The sequence below is a fragment of the Schistocerca gregaria genome, chromosome 6, assembly GCF_023897955.1.
Source record: "Schistocerca gregaria isolate iqSchGreg1 chromosome 6, iqSchGreg1.2, whole genome shotgun sequence".
Classification (NCBI taxonomy): Eukaryota; Metazoa; Arthropoda; class Insecta; order Orthoptera; family Acrididae; genus Schistocerca; species Schistocerca gregaria.
Window position 1 is genome coordinate 53,123,758 of NC_064925.1, and position 12,238 is coordinate 53,135,995.

The window sequence follows — 12,238 nt, forward strand, 5'->3', positions numbered from 1 at the left end:
CCTCTTCTCGTTATCCGCCAGGCCTCAACCTCCGCTAATTTCAAGTTGCCGCCGCTCATACCTCACCTGTCTTTCAACAACATCTTTGCCTGTGTACTTCTGCCTCGACTGACATCTCTGCCCAAACTCTTTGCCTTTACAAATGTCTGCTTGTGTGTGTGTGTGTGTGTGTGTGTGTGTGTGTGTGTGTGTGTGTGTGTGTGCGCGCGCGAGTGTACACCTGTCCTTTTTTCCCCCTAAGGCAAGTCTTTCTGCTCCCGGGATTGAAATGACTCCTTACCCTCTCCCTTAAAACCCACATCCTTTCGTCTTTCCCTCTCCTTCCCTCTTTCCTGAAGAAGCAACCATCGGTTGCGAAAGCTAGTAATTCTGTGTGTGTGTGTGTGTGTGTGTGTGTGTGTGTGTGTGTGTGTTTTGTTCATTGTGCCTGTCTTCCGGCACTTTCCCGCTTGGTAAGTCTTGGAATCTTTGTTTTTAATATATTTTTCCCATGTGGAAGTTTCTTTCTATTTTATTTACATCATCATATATATATATTCCCCCTAAGGGAAGTCTTTCCGCTCCCGGGATTGGAATGACTCCTTACCCTCTCCCTTAAAACCCACATCCTTTCATCTTTCCTTTTCCTTCCCTCTTTCCTGACGAAGCAGCCGCCGGTTGCGAAAGCTCGAAATTCTGTCTGTCTGTGTGTGTGTGTGTGTGTGTGTGTGTGTGTGTGTGTGTGTGTGTGTTCATGTCACTTCCTTTTGGTTTTTTTGTGCTTTATAAGTAGTTTCTAATATCGCTGTAAGCCAACTCGCCTGTGGCAACTGTGGTCCTCATGTAACCATGAGATGTCACATGTCTACTGTAATCGTTGACATTTTCACAAGATATTGACCTATACGGTATATACTACACAAGTTACTTTATCGGACAGATAAAAAATCTACTCACCAAGTGGCAGCAGAACACACACATAAAAGGCTACTGTCATTGGCAGAACCGTTTAAGGGATAGGAAGAAGGGTGAAGGAAAAGAACTGGAGAGACCTTGGAAAATGGGTACATTTTGGGAAATGTCACCCAGAGCTGCAGGTCAGGGGAGACTTACTATACGGGATGAGAAGGAAAGACTCTTTCCTTCCCATACCGTTCGGTACGTCCCCCCTGACCGCATTACATGTGCTACAATGTGTGTGTCGACTCAAATTTGCTTTTGTTACTTGTTTCCTGTTGGGCAGCACTTTTGTGAAAGAGGATAAAAGATCAATTGGTCCATCAGTCATCAAACCAAAATGAAGTAGATGTATTAGGTAATTACATAATATTTTTGGGTATCCAGGTATCTTTTCTTTTTATCAGCATAATGTGGAGAAATCTAGTAATACAATACCGATGGAACTTAAAATGAAGAAACTGTAACTATTATCAATATTTTATTTAAAGAGCAATGTGGCTGTCACAATTTAAGGGCCTTTACAACTCAATTACAGTACATTTACAATATGCCACATAAAAAGATCCAGACTTTTATTTAAGAAATGAAACAGAGAATGAGCAGAGAAATGAATGAGTAATATATATATATAAAATAAACTTTACTGTAAAAAATAAATGATAATGAGATGCAAAATGAAGACCATACGAATTTTATGTAATTACATGTATTCTTCACTGGTTAGATCCTACATGTTTATGGTACATTTTATCATCCATTGGTGGACTTACATCTGACTGAACATGAGCCTGCAAAATATAAAATTAAAAATTACAAAATTGCATGCATTAAAAATTAAATGAAACTGGTTTTAAGCACACCATGTCTTCAGATAATTCTACATTATTTATTATCAACATTCAACAATTGCTATATAAAACAGGTTCCCCAAAATATTAAAACTGAGAACTGAATAATTACATATATTTTCTAAATTTGTTATATGCTAAATTTAAATTATGTTTCACATATTAAATTATGAAACCTTAAATTGTGAACTATAAAAAGATTGCTCGAACAGTCCACGGGGATACTGCCGGTTCATAGTGTTCAACGGGCACAATATTTTGGCGATCAGACATGATGCAATTGTCAGGTGCGCTGACGAACTGAGCTCCAGAGGTTGGGAGGCCGATTTAAATCCCCTCCCTCCTAGGGCCGCTCTCTTCGCGGTCCATGCCCGCGCGCCGGCGGTCGCAAAGACGTAGGCGTCCGAATCTGTCGTAGCAACACCTGATGATGGCGACATGTGTGATCGCCAAAATATTGTGCCCATTGGACACTATGAACTGGCAGTATACCTTGGACTGTTCGAGCAACAAATACGCCGGGAGAGACTGAAGAATCAAATCATTATAAAAAGATTATTTTCAAATATTGTTTATTTATTGCACAGTTCATCTACTGTTGAATTGAAATTATGATTTAATCTATTACGTGTCAGCTACGCATAACGTAACTCCATCGCTAGAGCCATTCTGGCATGACAATTCAAGGTTCCTGGGTGTTTCGCAACTATCTTCAGAGAAGTACCACACCTCTATACGATATGCAACACTGACCAGACCAGTCTGCAACTGCTTTCCGGGGATGATGAGATACTACAGAAATTTTGGTTCGAATGGAACCCAGCCGATACAGGTAGAAATATTGTGGACTTCTGATGCTGAGGCTGTACAAGACTGACCATACGCTCCGATTCAAAGAATGTCTTTTAACTTCTCATAATGTAATGAAACACTTTTTTGCAAAAATAAACTTTTTTCAGCACACTTTGTGCATGAGATAAATTAATCATAAATTATGGCAGTAGCAAACATTAATGACATAACCATCTTTGAGATGGGAAGTCAACATCTAAGAATGTGGCTTGTTGGGTTGGGGAGGACCAGATGAAGCGAATGGAGGAGAAGATGTTTACGTTCTGAAAGAATGTGGATACTGTGTCCTCACCCTCATATTTGGTCATGGTGAACAGGAAGCAGTTTGTACCGAGGCAAGGCCGTGGACATTATGGACGTAAGGGTAAGAAGAGGTGACATCAATAGTGGCAAGCAGGGCACCATGTGGTTAAGGAGAGTCTGTGGAGGAAATGGTTGGTATTTTTTATATGGGAAGGTAGGTTCTGGATAATAGGTTGAGAGTGATGGTCAAGGAGAGCAGGGATTCTCTCAGTGAGTGAACAGTACCCAACTAAATGGTCCATCCTGGATGGCTGGGGAGCATTTAGAAGGTTGGAGAGCAGGGAGCAGTAGAGGTGAGCAGAAAGAATCTGGAAAGATGTATATTCCTGGGGCAGGGTCATTGTGGCATGGTTTGTAGGACAAATTTGTCAGCATGACACCTTTTATCACATAATCCTTGTGATGGAGTCATTTCCAGCAGGTAGGATTATAGGGCCGGAATCTATTTTTAGATGGTGGCTTGCAGTTCTTCATGCAGATGATAAGGTTAGTTTGCATGTTGAAGGATTTGGGAAATTATGTTGCAGCAAGATTCGAAGTTAAGAAATTCTGGAGTGTAAGATGTGGTGATTTGGGAGCAGTGGGGCTGGATCATGGTAGGCTGGAGGAGTAAACTTAAGTCAAGCAAGCTTCTACACTTGTCTTTGGTTGAGTCTGACTGGCAGGGTTGGTGAAGGAAAAGTATTTTCATTGTAGGGGACAGGGAGAAGGAGAGAAGGTCTTTAACAAGTCCAATATGACAAATTGGAAGTGGGACAAAAAGTAAGGCTGTTGGAAAGGAGTTATACTTCTGTGGGACTAGGGCTTCAGAAGAAAGGTTCATGACTGTGTTTCAGGTCTGCTTAGGTTCTGGATTTTGAATGGCGGAGGAAATGTGTCTCTGAGGGTGGGGGAAATGTAGTAGGTCTGTGAGGCAGGGACTGTGGGGGATATTTAGAGGCTACTGTAGAGGTGACAAATAGTGGTAGTCCAAGGTGGGAGAGTAGATGGTGAACTGACTGGAGCGTTCTTTGAGATAACATACTAAAAGTGCCTGTAGTTCCTGGAGAGAAGAGTTTCAATGTGTGAGATGAAATCCAGGAACTTAGGATGGCACAGCAGGAGAATTTTAGGGCCAGAGGGGAGGTATTGCAAAGTAGTTCAGGCCTGATTTTGCAGGACTATGTTGGTGAGGGTTAAGGACTGGTGGAATCTGAATAGATGGAGGTCATTGTGGAAGGAAGGGTAGGCAGTTGAAAAGCGGTAATTTGATGGCAAGAGCATTTGGGGGGATTCTATGGGCTAACTTTTGTGTATTAGCTCAGATGGAAGCTGCAAGAATCCATTCTGAAGGATAAGAATACATTAACAACTCAGAAATATGTACAAAAATATTTGCAAAAAGATGTGGGAAAAATCACAAAAAGGACGGAATGGATGTAGTATGGGGAAACAAGAGGATATCCTGAGGGAGCAGGCTGATAGTGAGAGGCAAAATGAACAAATCAACGCGAAAATGCAATGAGATCACAGATAAAATTAATAAAAAGATTATTATTTATGTTGCAGGTCAGTGGGTTGGTGTATATTAGTAAGGGGGACAGCAGGTATGACAAGATTAGGTGAGGTTAGTACCTGCAAACTAGAATAAGAGAGAGAGAGTGGGGAGTGGTTGGTAGAACGAGGTACAAGCTTATGTGGCAGAGGGAGGTATGGAAAATAACAAATGAAAATACATGAGAGTGACAAAGAATGTGTGATCAACTTTAAGATATTGGAGGAAGAAATGTGGGAGATGCGATGCTACACCAACAGCAAAGCAGTTATGTACCCGTGTGTTGTGTGCAGATGAGACAGTTGCTGCAATGTGGCTCGAAATCTAAGCATGTGGTGTGGTTTGGAAGGCGAGAAGTAAAACATAGGAAAAGATGGGAAAGTGAAGGATGGACGCTGAGTATAGTAATGCATTAGAAAATAGTAACAAAGGAAAACAATACAGAATTAAAGGATGGAAGAAAAGTTGGGCAAATCAAGCACTGGAAAAAATCCAGGATGAAATAATGACAACATTATGAAAAGGATAGATTACACACACACACACACACACACACACACACACACACACACACACATCTCTTGTACACAAGACACTGTCTCTAGCTGCTGAGGTCGGACTTTGCCGTCGGGAGGTATGGCGAAGTGTGGGGGTAGGTGCTGTGGAAAAGGAGAAAAGTAAAAATATTGTGGTTGGTGTGAACACTCGTGGAACAGAATGCTGTGTAGCACTGGAGTGGTAACAGGGAAGGGGATGGGTGAGCGAAGGACAGGAACTAAGAAAGGTTGAGGCCAGGAGGGATACAGAAACTTTGGATATAGTGCAGGGAGGATTTGCAACTGCACAATTCAGGAAAGCTGCTGCTGCTAGGAATGAACTAGATGGCACATGCTGTGATGCAATCACTGAAGTGAAGAAAGATGTGATGGGCAGTGTGCTCAGCAGCTGGATGGTCCAGCAGTTTCTTGACCACAGTTTACTGGTGGCCATTTGTGTGTGTGTGTGTGTGTGTGTGTGTGTGTGTGTGTGTGTGTGTGTGTGTGTGGTCTAATTCAGAAGGACTTTTGGCTGGAGGCTTAATTGTTTGGCAGTCTTTTTGTTGTGCCTATCTCTGACTCAACATCTTCACTATATGGTTAGTAACAATCTTGTTGTGGTCTTCAGTCCTGAGACTGGTTTGATGCAGCTCTCCATGCTACTCTATCCTGTGCAAGCTGCTTCATCTCCCAGTACTTACTGCAACCAACATCCTTCTGAATCTGCTTAGTGTATTCATCTCTTGGTCTCCCTCTACGACTTTTACCCTCCACGCTGCCCTCCAATGCTAAATTTTTGATCCCTTGATGCCTCAAAACATGTCCTACCAAACAGTCCCTTCTAGGTTGTGCCACAAACTTCTCTTCTCCCCAATTCTATTCAATACCTCCTCATTAGTTATGTGATCTACCCATCTAATCTTCAGCATTCTTCTGTAGCACCACTTTTCGAAAACTTCTACTCTCTTCTTGTCCAAAGTACTTAACGTCCCCGTTTCACTTCCATACATGGCTATACTCCATACAAATACTTTCAGAAATAACTTCCTGACACTTAAATCTATATTTGATGTTAACAAATTTCTCTTCTTAAGAAACGCTTTCCTTGCCATTGCCAGTCTACATTTTATATCCTCTCTACTTCAACCATCATCAGTTATTTTGCTCCCCAAATAGCAAAACTCCTTTACAACTTCAAGTGTCTCATTTCCTAATCTAATTCCCTCAGCATCACCCGACTTAATTTGACTACATTCGATTATCCTCATTTTGCTTTTGTTGATGTTCATCTTATATTCTCCTTTCAAGACACTGTCCTTTCCGTTCAACTGCTCTTCCAAGTCCTTTGCCGTCTCTGACAGAATTACAATGTCATCGGGGAACCTCAACATTTTTATTTCTTCTCCATGAATTTTAATACCTACTCCAAATTGTTCTTTTGTTCCCTTTACTGCTTGCTCAATATACAGATTGAATAACATCGGGGAGAGGCTACAACCCGGTCTCACTCCCTTCCCAACCACTGCTTCCCTTTCATGCCCCTCGACTCTTATGACTGCCATCTGGTTTCTGTACAAATTGTAAATAGCCTTTCGTTCCCTGTATTTTACCCCTGCCACCTTCAGAAATTGAAAGAGAGTATTCCAGTTAACATTGTCAAAAGCTTTCTCTAAGTCTACAAATGCTAGAAACATAGGTTTGCCTTTTCGTAAACTTTCTTCTAAGATAAGTCTTAAGGTTAGTATTGCCTTATGTGTTCCAACATTTCTGCCGAATCCAAACTGATCTTCGCCAAGGTCAGCTTCTACCTGTTTTTCCGTTCGTCTGTAAAGAATTCACGTTAGTATTTTGCAGCTGTGGCTTATTACACTGATAGTTCGGTAATTTTCACATTTGTCAACACCTGCTTTCTTTGGGATTGGAATAATTATATTCTTCTTGAAGTCTGAGGGTATTTCGCCTGTCTCGTACATCTTGCTCACCAGATGGTAGAGTTTTGTCAGGACTGGCTCTCCCAAGGCCGTCAGTAGTTCAAGTGGAATGTTGGCTACTCAGGGGGCCTTGTTTCTACTTAAGTCTTCCAGTTCTCTGTCAAACTCTTCACGCCGTATCTTATCTCCCATTTCGTCTTCATCTACATCCTCTCCCATTTCCATAATATTCTCCTCAAGTACATCGTCCTTGTATAAACCCTCTATATACTCCTTCAATCTTTCTGCCTTCCCTTCTTTGCTTAGAACTGGGTATCCATCTGAGCTCTTGATATTTATACAAGTCGTTCTCTTATCTCCAAAGCTCTCTTTAATTTTCCTGTAGGCAGTATCTATCTTACCCCTAGTGAGATAAGCCTCTACATCCTTTGTCCTCTAGCCATCCCTGCTTAGCCATTTTGCACTTCCTGTCGATCTTGTTTTTGAGATGTTTGTATTCCTTTTTGCCTGCTTCATTTACTGCATTTTTATATTTTCTCCTTTCATCAATTAAATTCACTATGTCTTCTGTTACCCAAGGATTTCTACTAGCCCTCGTCTTTTTACCTACTTGATCCTCTGCTGCCTTCAGTATTTCATTCCTCAAAGCTACCCATTCTTCTTCTACTGTAATTCTTTCCCCCATTCCTGTCAATTGTTCCCTTATGCTCTCCCTGAAACTCTGTACAACCTCTGGTTTAGTCAGTTTATCCAGGTCCCATCTCCTTAAATTAGCACCTTTTTGTAGTTTCTTCAGTTTTAATCTACAGCTAATAACCAATAGATTGTGGTCAGAGTCCACATCTGCCCCTGGAAATGTCTTACAATTTAAAACCTGATTCCTAAATCTCTGTCTTACCATTTTATAATCTATCTGATACCTTTTAGTATCTCCAGCATTCTTCCATGTATACAACCTTCTTTTATGATTCTTGAACCAAGTGTTAGCTGTGATTAAGTTATGCTCTGTGCAAAATTCTACCAGACTGCTTCCTCTTTCATTTCTTCCCCCCAATCCACATTCACCTACTATGTTTCCTTCTCTCCCTTTCCCTACTCTCGAATTCCAGTCAACCATGACTATTAAATTTTCATCTCCCTTCATTACCTGAATAATTTCTTTTATCTCATCATACATTTCATCAATTTCTTCATCATCTGCAGAGAGAGTTGGCATATAAACTTGTACTACTGTAGTAAGTATGGGCTTTGTGTCTATCTTGGCCACAATAATGCGTTCACTATGCTGTTTGTAGTAGCTTATGCGCACTCCTATTTTTTATTCATTATTAAACCTACTCCTGCATTACCCTATTTGATTTTGTATTCACCTGACCAAAAGTCTTGTTCCTCCTGCCACCGAACTTCACTAATTCCCACTATATCGAACTTAAACCTACCCATTTCCCTCTTTAAATTTTCTAACCTAACTGCCCGATTAAGGGAACTGACATTCCACGCTCCGATCCGTAGAACGCCAGTTTTCTTTCTCCTGATAACAACGTCCTCTTGAGTAGTCCCCGCCCAGAGATCCGAATGGGGGACTATTTTACCTCAGGAATATTTTACCCAAGAGGACGCCATCATCATTTAATCGTGCAGTAATGCTGCATGCCCTCGGGAAAAATTACGGCCATAATTTCCCCTTGCTTTCAGCCGTTCGCAGTACCAGCACAGCACAGCACAGCAAGGCCGTTTTGGTTATTGTTAGAAGGCCAGATCAGTCAATCATCCAGACTGTTGCCCCTGCAACTACTGAAAAGGCTGCTGCCCATCTTCAGGAACCACACATTTGTCTGGCCTCTCAACAGATACCCCTCTGTTGTGGTTGCACCTACGGTACAGCCATCTGTATCGCTGAGTCACGCAAGCCTCCCCACCAACGGCAAGGTCCATGGTTCATGGGGGGAGTAACAATCTACCCACTTCATAATAATGTTATTTTCCATCCTGTATTTTCCACTGTTTTATTTTGCTTAATAGTTTTTCTTCCATCCCATAATCCAGCACTCTTCTCATTTGTTACTATTTTCTAATGCTTTACTACACTCAGTGTCCATCCTTTTCCTTTACCCTGCATCTTACATGTTGCCTTCCAAACGAAACCAGACACACACAGCCCAACAGCTGCACTGTATCAACTGTCTCGGCCACACACAACACATGGCTAGATGACCTTGCTAATTGTTGGGGCAGCATGCAATGTCACACACTACTCCCACCAATGTAATTAATCTTAAATCTTCAAACTGATCACAATTCCTATGTCATTCTCGTGTATTTTTGTATGTTATTTTCCGTACCTTCTGGTGCCCCACGACTTTATACCTCATCCTATGAACCTCTCCCCACGCAAGATTTTTCATCTATTATTCCAGTTCATGCACATACTAACTTCACCGAATCTAGTCACATCTGCTGTTCCCTTCCTCATACATACTTGCCCACAAAGCTGCAACCCACATTATAGCCTTCACATCTCACTGTATTTTCACACTGATACCACTTTGTTTTTGCCTCTCACTATCAGCCTACTCCCTCAGGTTTCATCTTGTTTCCCCAGATTTTATCTGATCTGTCCTTTATGTGATTTTTTCCCCATATATTTTTGGATTCTTGCTCTTTCCATCTGACGTAATACACAAAAGTTTCCTTCTCCCTAACCATAACCCAGTACCACATATTGTTCCCTTGTTATTGCTCGGCTCATGGAATCCCCAAATGGACTCACCATCAAATTATCCATCTTTGGCTGCTACCCTCTCTTCCACAATAACCTCAATCTGTCCAGATTCCACCACTCCTTAACCCTCACCAAAACTGTCCTGCAAAATCATGTAAATGAGGCCTGAACCACTTTGCAATACCTCCTCTCCATCTATAAAATTCTCCTGCTATGCAATCCCTAATTCCTGGATCCTACCTCACACCTTGAAACTCTTACCTCCAGGAACTGCAGGGGCTTTCACTACAGCATCTCAAAGAACTCTCCAATCTGTTCACTTCCTACTCTCCCACTTTGGACTAATACTAGCTGTCAGCTCTACAGCAGTCTCTAAACCTCCCCCACAGCCCCTCATAGATGACAAAATATACTTTCCCATTAAATTTACCCCTCAAAGACATTCTCCCTCCATCATACAAAACCAGAACCTAAGCAGACTTGAAACACAGTCACGAACATTTCCTCCAAAAGCCCTAGTCCCACAGAAGTATCACTTCTTTCCAATGGCCTTACTTCTTGCCCCACTTCCAAATTCAGTCATGCTGGACTTGATAAAGACCTCCTCCCCTTCTCCCTGTTGCTACAGTCAAAACGTTTTTTGCCACCAACCATGCCAGAATCAGTTCACACCTTGATCCAAGCGTGATTCCACCACCACTGCTCCCAAATCACCACATCTTACATTCCAGAATTTCTTAACCTCTAACCCTGCCCCACCATAATTCTCCAAATCCTTCAATGTGCAAACTAACTTTATCATCTGCAGAACGAACTGCAACAGACTACGCAAAAACAAATTCCGGCCCTATAATCCTACCTGCTCGAAATGACTCCACAACTGTTGCCTTGAATCACAAGGATTACATGGCAAAAGGACTTCGCCTACTGACATGTACAACCTACAAACACTCCAACAATGATCTTATTCCTGAACTCCAGTAGTATCTTTAGTGTCTCCTCAATCCTTTTGCCCATCCTAGAACCTCTCTCCAGACTGTCAACTCACCCCTACTGGTCCCCACACTCCAAACTTCTAAATACTTCTGAACCACCCAGGATCCATCATTGTGGTTGGTTACTGCTCCCACACAGAGAATCACTGCTTTCATAGACCAACACCTTAAGCCTATTACCCAGAACTTCTCTCCTATATAAAAGATACCAACCATTTCCTCCATGGACACACTACAGTTCCAGTTCCTTAACCACATGATGCCCTGCTTGTCACTACTGATGCTACCTCCCTTTACACTAACATCCTTAATGCCCATGGTTTTGCACCTATTCAACATTACCTTTCCATATGCCTGACATTTCTATCCGACAACCTCCTTCTTGGTCAACATTACCAACTATATCCTCACTCAAAATTACTTCTCCTTTGAAGGTATCAGCTATAAAGAAATACCAGGAAAGGCAATGGACATCCTCATGGCACCTTTCTATGTCAACCTATTCATGGACCACCTAGAGGAATCCTTTCCATCCAGCCAGAATACCAAACCCCTTACCTGGTTCAGATTCATTGATGACGTCTTTGTTACATGGGTTGAGGATGAGGACGATCTGCCCAGGTTCCTCTACAGAACCTCAATCATCATCTCCCCCATTTGCTTCAACTGGTCCTCTTAAGCCCAATGAGCCACCAAATGTCTCACTGAATCCTTCACAGACCGTAATTACCCTCCCAACCTTATATACAAACAGATCTCCTGTGCTGTATCTCACCAGTCACCCTTCACCTCCTGAACTCCCACCATCCAGCCACATAACAGCATTCTCTCGCGACTCAGTACCATCTACAACTGGGGCAACTGAATCATATTCTCCTCAGGATTTTGACTATCTCTTGTTGTGCCAGGGGTATTTCACTGCTCACTTGACGTTCATAATATCCTCATCCATCCCTAATCAACCCCTTCTCCCAGCCTCTTGCCTCATGGCTTATATCCTCCTAGATGTGAGACCCGTCCCACGTATCTTCCCAGTACCACCTACTCCAGTCTGGTTACCACCATCATATATCCCATAAAAGTCAGAGCTACCTGTGAAAGCAACTACTTGCCCTACCCTCTTCCCACCTTCTCCCTGTGTGCTCCCACAAGCAGCACTTTACTGTCTGCCACATCTACCCTGCTATCCCTCCCCCTCCCTCCCCAGCTTCCTCCTCACCCCAACCACTCAGTCTCCCATCTCGTGCTGTTGATCACAATATGTCTTTGGCAGCCAGACAGTGGTCATGTGTGTATGAGTTGTGTTAGTGTGACTGTGTGTGAGTATGTTGTTTAATTCAGGAGGTGGCCTTTTGGCTGAACGCTTACTTGTTTGGCAGTCTTTTTGTTGTGCCAATCTGCAATTCAGCACCTCCACTATATGGTGGGTAGCACTATTTTTTTCATAATATTGTCATTCTTCCATCTTGGATTTTCCAAATCAGTATGTTCTTTGCCCTGAAAACCAAACATTTCAAACCTTCCTTTTAAAAACTCTCGCGAGACAAGTGAAAACTTTCCTTCATGCACAAATATACT

The 12,238-nt window shown here is 42.2% G+C and overlaps 1 protein-coding gene across 1 annotated transcript in view; it reads right to left on the bottom strand.

Annotated features, from left to right (window-relative positions):
* Positions 1-1,404: 1,404 nt before the first annotated feature.
* Positions 1,405-12,238, bottom strand: part of LOC126278950 (serine/threonine-protein phosphatase 2A 65 kDa regulatory subunit A alpha isoform-like) — a 93,229-nt gene continuing 82,395 nt past the window's right edge. The window contains exon 13 of the mRNA XM_049979227.1: positions 1,405-1,727. The gene's annotated coding sequence lies outside the window, so the exon portion shown is untranslated. The remainder of the gene's footprint in view (positions 1,728-12,238) is intronic.